An 8520-nucleotide genomic window follows, 5' to 3' on the forward strand; every position below is an offset into this window, starting at 1 on the left:
GCCTTCGCCGAAGGCCGCTGCCGTACCGCTCGCCGTTGTTCCTCTTCTGCTTCACGTGAGACTACAGGTGCACGGGCGGGAGGATTTCCCAAGCCCTGCCCCATCCTCTCATCTCTCGATCTGATGAACACCAAGAGGCTGTGATTCAAGATCGAACTAAAAGTGGTGATGGAGGGTCTGCTCAATCTACTACTTGCAAGGTGGATCTGCAAGCCCCTGGGTGGACTTAGAGGTAATAGGCATTTACTTATAAGAGGTAAATGGTCTGTAGCAAAACCAGAGTTGCGATGATGTCTTGGTTATTGTAGTTTCATATGATCCCCTGAGGCATTGTCAGAGTAGCCCAGCTTTTTTGTTTTGGTTGCGTGGACTATGAGAAAGTAAATAGAACTAGAAATGTTGTGATGGATATGAGTGTTGTAATTGTGCTGCCATGTGTTGGATCTTGCATTTCCCCTGAATTAGTTTCTTGTTACAAAAAAAACTAAATAGATGTACAAAAAATGATTGGTATTTCATATATAAGAATTTTGCTTCATGTTGTTGCAGAGTAAGAGTCGGGAATCAGCCAACGGATAGAGCCCCATGCCCAGAAAGATTAGATGCGCTGGAGGAGACAATTCGAGGGCATGCAGATAAATTGGGGGACCATGTAGTTGAGCCTGCTATTGGCTTAACATTCGACTCCTTGGGTGAAGCATATGATTTTTGCAACCTTTATTCGTGGGAGCATGGTTTTGGTATCAGGTAGTAAGACATGCCATTTTGCTTGTTTTTCGTGGTAAACACATCTATGGCAAGTGCACACATAGTTTTCAATGTTTCAGTAAAGAGCCATCCATCGGGCATGAAGCAGTAGAACCATTGACTGAAGATTCCTTAGTTTCCACACGATGTCTGATGAAGTGTGTCACTGCTCATGGAATTTTTAGAGTTAGAGTAAGAGGTCATCGATCCGAAAGAGTTAGAATATTGATCATTTAAAATTAGATTGTAGGTCATGGACAGTGTGTGAACATGTATGCTAATTGCCGACTAAATTTTCGGAGTAAAATATGACGTAGATTAGAAACACACGATTTCGTCATGTCATTGCAGAGCTTGATTAAGTTTATACAGTACATTTTATGGAGTATGCTAACTCTCCACTGCACTGAAATTACAGGACAGCCTGTCCCAGCGGGCTCGGCACACTCTCCGCTCTGCTGAAATTACAGGACACCCTGTCCCAGCAGGCTCGACACTCTCCGCTCCGCTAAAATTACAGGACCAGGCACTATGTCTGGGAAGAATTGGTGCACTGGAGCAAATGATTTAGGGGTATACAGATTAGTTGGGTGAGCACGGTGCTATTGGGCTAACACTAGACTCTATGTAAGAAACCTATGGTTTTTACAATCTTTATTCATGGAAGCATGGTTTTGCCATTAGATATTATGGGAAAAGTAGGCTTAATGTCAGGAAGACAAAATGTATGAAGGAAGTTTTCTGTGGATGGTTGGGAGAGGAGAGTGGCGCAGCAGTGGTGGGCTGGTGGCAGGAGGAAGAAGATTGCTCCATCCATCAGTTGGCCGAGCTCCGGCGTCCTCACGTCAGGCTTGTCTTGGAGTGCTGACAATGAAGCATTCAACATGGTATGCATCCAGATCCGCTTCATCTGCTAGACGCTAAATCGAGTCAATGGACCAATTGGCTAGAATTAGAAATTAACTGCGTGTATTTTGTGTTTGCGCCTCCGTGTATTTTGCTGAACGCTTAGTGTGTACATCGTTGGGAGGAACTATCTCTAAATTAGTTGTTATTATTGCAGTGTAGTAGCCAACGTGCGTGTGGACTAATGTTTAATTATGTGAGATTACCCCAAAATGCCTGATGCTGTTAAGCTGCAAAATGCACCTTCGTAGATAGACTGAGAACCTGACAACCAACGTTTTTCCAGCATTTTATTTGCCCAAGTGATGTCTTTCCGACTTTTTTTCCTGTGTCAGTGACAAATCTTGCCATGTGTTGGTTGTGCGTGTAAAAAATAAAACCTCTACCCATGGACTCCTATTGTGAAATTTTAGAAGATGCCCGGTACATTTTAGGGGGCTCATGTGTAAAACTTGTACTTAGTCTATCTGTATGTGACATCTACCAGTTTGAATTAAAGAATCGTTAATCATGGGACGTAAGGTGTCGATGGAGGTGGTGGGGGCAACTAGAGTACCACGGACGGCTCCGTTTGTCCCAATGTCTGTACCAGGGATGGCGTCAGGGAGGAAGCGTGCGCATTAAGTGATACTGTTGTGTGGGCATCATGTACTGTTTTTATATTAGAAATACGAACCGAATACCAAGCCATGCCCAAATCATAAGGCACCTGTGTGGTCTAGATTGCAGGAGCATCTGGACCCGGGAGCTGAATTGCATTTCTGGTTCTAACTTTTCTCTAAATCGAAAGAATAAGACACGTTTTAGTTTGTTTGTTCATTCATTTTAGTCCATATGTAGTTCATATTGATATATTCAAAACATCTTATATTGGTGAATGGAGGGAGTATTATTTACACCTTCCATGCGATTTAATTTTTCTTTCACCCAAACAAATACTATTTTTTGGTGAAACAGATGCAGATGAAAAACTATGTAGAACCAAACAACTGTGTTAATAATCATAGTTATGTGATAGAGTTAAGACGTGTGTTGCACGTGCAAGCTTACTAGTAATAGATAAACATCACATGCAATCAAAATATGTGACATGATATGGCCATCATCATCTTGTGCTTTTGATCTCCATCTCCAAAGCATCGTCATGACCTCCATCGTCACTAGCTTGACACCTTGATCTCCATCGTAGCATCATGGTTGTCTTGCCAACTATTGCTTCTACAACTATCGCTAATGCATAGTGATAAAGTAAAGCAATTACATGGCGTTTGCATCTCATACAATAAAGAGACAACCATAAGGCTCCTGCCAGTTGGCAGTAACGTTTTACAAAACATGATCATCTCATACAATAACGTATATCACATCATGTCTTGACCATATCACATCACAACATGCCCTGCAAAAACAAGTTAGACATCCTCTACTTTGTTGTTGCAAGTTTTACGTGGCTGCTATGGGCTTCTAGCAAGAACCGTTCTTACCTACATATCAAAACCACAACGGTGATTTATCAAGTTTGCTATTTTAACCTTCAACAAGGACCGACCGCAGTCAAATTCGATTCAACTAAAGTAGGAGAAACAGACACCCGCCAGCCACCTTTATGCAAAACTAGTTGCATGTCTGTCGGTGGAACCGGTCTCATGAATGTGGTCATGTAAGGTTGGTCCAGGTCGCTTCATCCAATAATATCGCAGAATCAAAACAAGACATTGGTGGTAAGCAGTATGATGATCACCGCACACAACTCTTTGTGTTCTACTCATTCATATCATCTACGCATAGACCTGGCTCGAATGCCACTGTTGGGGAACGCAGCATGCAATTTCAAAAAAAAAGCCTACGCTCACGCAAGATCTATCTAGGAGATGTATAGCAACGAGAGGGGGAGAGTGTGTCTACGTACCCTCGTAGACCGAAAGCGGAAGCATTTGAGAACGCGATTGATGTAGTCGAATTTCTTCTCGTTCTGACCGATCAAGCACCGAACGTACGACACCTCCGAGTTCTTCACACGTTCAGCTCAATGATGTCCCTGAACTCTTGATCCAGCAAAGTGTCAAGGAAGTAGATGAGTTCCGTCAACACGATGGCGCGGTGATGGTGATGGTGAAGTGATCCGCAGGGCTTCGCCTAAGCACTATGAGAATATGACCGAGGGTGTAATCTGTGGAGGGAGGCGCCACACATGGCTAACCGATGTTGTTGTGTGTTCTAGGAGCCCCCTACCCACGTATATATAGGTGGGAGGGGGAGGGGAGCAGCCATGGGCGCCCCAAGTAGGAGGAATCCTACTTGGGGCCTAATCCAATTCGCTTCCTTACCATATTTTTGGAGGGGGGGAGGAGGGAGGAGGGACGGAAGGGGGAGGCTGAATCCCTCCCCTTCCTTCTCTCTTCCCCTCTTTCCTTCTCCTTTAGTGCGGCCCATATGGGGGGCGCAACAGCCCCTGCTTCCTGTTGCGTTTCCCCTCTTGGCCCATTAGGCCCATATCTTTTGTCAGGGGTGCCCGGAACCCCTTTCAGTGACCCGATATGTACCCGGTACCCTCTCGAACACTTCCGGTGTCCGGATACTATCGTCCTATATATCAATCTTTACCTCTTGACCATTTTGAGACTCCTCGTCATGTCCGTTATATCACCCAAGACCCTGAACAACATTCGGTCACCAAATCACATAACTCATATAATACACAATTGTCATCGAACGTTAAGCGTGCGGACCCTACGGGTTCGAGAACTATGTAGACATGACCGAGACACCTCTCCGGTCAAATAAAACATAGCGGAACCTGGATGATCATATTGGCTCCTACACATTCTACGAAGATCTTTATCGGTCGAACCGTTATGACAACATACATTATTTCCTTTGTCCATCGGTATGTTAATTGCCCGAGATTCGATCGCCGGTATCTTCATACCTAGTTCAATCTCGTTACTGGCAAGTCTCTTTACTCGTTCCGTAATACATCATCCCACAACTAACTCATTAGTCACTTTGCTTGCAAGGCTTCTTATGATGTGCATTACCAAGAGGGCCCAGAGATACCTCTCCGATACTCAGACATGGAGTGACAAATCCTAATCTCGATCTATGCCAACCCAACAAACATCTTCGGAGATACCTGTAGAGCATCTTTATAATCACCCAGTTATGTTGTGACGTTTGATAGCACACAATGTATTCCTCCGGTATCCGGGAGTTGCATAATCTCATAGTCGAAGGAATATGTATTTGACATGATGCAAGCAATAGCAATAAAACTGAACGATCAATATGCTATGCTAACGGATGGGTCTTGTCCATCACATCATTCTCCTAATGATGTGATCTCGTTCATCAAATGACAACACATGTCTATAGTTAGGAAACTTAACCATCTTTGATTAACGAGCTAGTCTAGTAGAGGCTTACTAGGGACACGGTGTTTTGTCTATGTATCCACACGTGTATCAAGTTTCTGGTTAATACAATTCTAGCATGAACAATAAACATATATCATGAGATAAGGAAATATAAAATAACAACTTTATTATTGCCTCTAGGGCATATTTCCTTTAGTCAGTGCTGTGTTAGATTCCTCTGCCACCGTGTTGATCTATGCGAACATAGCTTCTTTCTCTGCCTGTAGCAAGTGGAGTTGCCATCACTCGTGACGGATTTCGTGGGCGGGGCCATAGGCCCGGAGAAGCACCTTATACTTTTCCACATCCGCCATAATGCTTGTGTCGGTGATTTGCTCCTTCGTGAGCCGGTGCTAGTCGAGGAGGAGGAGGTTGTACCTCTGGTTGTCCCGCGTTTGCCGGAGCGTGGACTCCCACTCTTTCAACACCATGACAGTGTAGTGTGCCCGCGCCTCGCCCATGGTGATGCCGACATGGACCAACGAGGGCGGTGGCACAAGATCATCGTCAGCCGCCTCTTCCATTTGTTCGTCCACAACGCTGGTCTCCATGGAGAGCTCGTCGGCAAGCCAACCTCTATCTGTCTAGCTCGGCAGGCCTGCTAACCGACAGCAATGCCAGTGAGCTCCTACTTCTGTTCGTCCGATAGACTCTCCCACAGGGCTTTGGAGCTCGAGGCCATGGCGGATGTGGTGCAGAGAGGAGATCGGGGAGCGGAGGTGGGATGCACCTGTTGCCGGTCCTAGCCATGTTTAAATGGCGAGCGGATACAGGCCAAGCGACAAGGTGGTTAATGCCAGTTTTTTTCTCGAGTACGCATAGCATGTGTATCATCTATATAGAAAGAGAAAGGGTACAAGAGACCCTCCACCATTTACAGTTACATCAAACTATAGCTTAGTGGCTCAAACCACACCCACACTCTGACGCTCATCCACACCTAGATACATACTACACATTACTGATACCTTGTCCACCGATGGAGCGCTCCTAAGAACCTCTCCATGTCCCCTTTGAACTCACCTGCTGCTTGCCATGCCCTTCCTTCGCATTCCACTCTTTGCAACACCACATGAGTAGTCGGTGTCACTCCGTCCAAGACTACCGCATTCCTATGTTTCCATATCTCCCAAAGCACTAGCAAGAGGATGGCCCTCGTATCCTTAATTTGTTGTCCATCCTTGCTTCTGCTAGGGCACCAGACGCACAGAGAGTCATCTGTTGTTGGTGTTCATCCTAGTGCCTCCATTGCCATCGCTACTTGGTACCATACTTCTCTGGCCAACACACAGTTAATGCCAGTTGGCAGGCGAACGAATGGGTGGCGTCGCATGCAGGCATTGTAGTAGGTTCCTGGGCAACCACACATGTTTAATGGATGGAGGTGGATGTATAGGTGTCGTTTGAATGTGGAGAGAAGGCGCGTGCACCGGGACGCCGTGCAGGCTTTGCTCTCGGCCGACGTTCCACTTCAATACTGGCTCCAATGAGAGGTCAGGTCCGGTATGACCCAACATGAAAGCGTCTGACAGTGGTCTTGACGCCCGCAAACCTCATGTCTGCTTCTTGTTTACTGTTTACGGAAAACGGACGTTCGGACCAGTCCACGAAGGGATGCGGGGCCGCATTGTTCGAACAGATGGGGTCTAAGACTACCCACAATGGGAGTAACATATGTGGTAATATCACACATATTTAGACAAAATAGATGATGTGACAAGTAATTAATGAAGAAAGAGAGTGATGTGGTAACATAACTAGTTACTAGTAGGCTAGTCATAGTGGGAGTAACATAAGTACTAACATAGATGCCACATAAGCAAAAAAGATGATGTGTCATGTAATTAAAGAGGAAAGAGATAAATAAGAGTAACATAATATGTTACCATCACATAGCGGTTCCCAATACAAAATGAATCTACAAGGCAATAAATGAGGATATGCATGTTACTACACCTTTGACACTTCCCACTATGAGGATGATAACATGGACTAGTAACATATGTATGTTACTAGTCTAAGTTACTCCCCACTATGACTAGCCTTAGTATCAGTAACATCACACATACCAAGACAAGATGAGTCTATAACTTAATAAAGGAAGTGTTGCATGACACCACACATATGTTACTCCCCATTGTAAAGGTATTAATATAGACTAGTAACACATGTTACTACTGTAAGTTACTCCCCACTGTGGCTAGTCTAAGAGCATCTCCAGCCGTTCGCTCCCCCAGGGCGCCGAAAAAGAGCCGCCTGGGGGCGAACAGGCGCTAGATTGGCCCCTGGGGGTGATCTAGGTCCCAGCCACGCCCCTAGACGCCGCCCCCAAGTCACGACAAATTCAAACTTGGTCATTCCCGCTCACAAAAAAATGCCACAAGTCCGGCGATCAGCGGCCCAGTTCGGCAATCACCTTGCCACAGTTCGGCGCACAAAAAAAGAAAGGACGTGTGGGCAACACATCAAACAGCGGGGTCGGCCTCCAGCGTCGGCGGAGTCAGCGTGCGCGGGCTTGGCGGTGTTGGAGCTGCTTCTGTGTTGGGCGGCGTCGGCGCGGCTTCTGTGCTACTGGGCGTCGTGGAGGCATCATCGCTCGGGCTTGGCGGCGGCGGCGGTGTTGGCGTGGGAGTTGGCGGCGCCGTCGACGACATCTGGTTCAGGATGAGGCCGTGCTCCGCCATGTACCACGCCTTGACCTGCTCGTCCATCGCCGACATGTCCGCCCCACCCATTTGGAAAGCCAGGTCGGTGTTCCTCTTCTTCGCGGCGACGTTGGTCCGGAGCAGGTCGAGCTTGACGGCGCTGTTCATCACCAACATCGACCACCGCGCCTCGGTCTTCTCTTCCCGCTGGGCGGCCCGGGTCTTGGCGTCGGCGAGGCAATGCTCAATGGACTCCTACACTCGCGCGGTAGCCGCGTCGGCGTGCTTCCCCTTCTTAGCCCCTTTGTTGCCTTCGGGGCACCCGTCACCCGCGCCCGGCGTCGGCGCGTCTGGCTTGTACGTCTCCCTAGCCTTGGCGAGGGTGCACCGGACATCCGCCCACTTCTCGCACTTCTCGATCCGCTTGAAGACGTGGAGGTACTTGAAGTCTTGGTCGCTGCTGTCCTGGCGATACATGGTGAACATCCGCAACAGCTGCGCCGAGGAACAAATAGTTGGTGGGCGCGCACAGCGAAAAGAAGTGGGAGACCAGCGTGCCATACCTGATCCTCCATGCTAGCGCCGCTCTCCGGGCGAGCCGCGATCTCCTCGATGATCCCATGCCATTTGTTACACGCCGTTTGGATGAGCCCCCAATGGTTCGCCATTGCCTTCGACCCGTGCTGCATGTGGACGCCTTTGAAGTAGGGGCCGACGAGCTTGCGCTCTTCGAACTCGGCCTTGATGCGGTCCCAATACATGTCGATGCTCTGGTACGTGCCGGTGATCGGGTCGAGGCAGGCGACTTT

The 8520-nt window shown here is 47.5% G+C and overlaps 1 long non-coding RNA gene across 1 annotated transcript; it reads left to right on the plus strand.

Moving 5' to 3' along the window:
• The first annotated feature begins 6 nt into the window (after window positions 1-6).
• LOC119302350 lies at window positions 7-1809 on the plus strand. Its single transcript, XR_005147496.1, has 3 exons — window positions 7-232; window positions 550-747; window positions 1166-1809. It is a non-coding gene; the product is annotated as an uncharacterized LOC119302350 (long non-coding RNA).
• The last annotated feature ends 6711 nt before the right edge of the window (window positions 1810-8520 follow it).

This window comes from Triticum dicoccoides, chromosome 5A (genome assembly GCF_002162155.2).
Source record: "Triticum dicoccoides isolate Atlit2015 ecotype Zavitan chromosome 5A, WEW_v2.0, whole genome shotgun sequence".
Lineage (NCBI taxonomy): Eukaryota > Viridiplantae > Streptophyta > Magnoliopsida > Poales > Poaceae > Triticum > Triticum dicoccoides.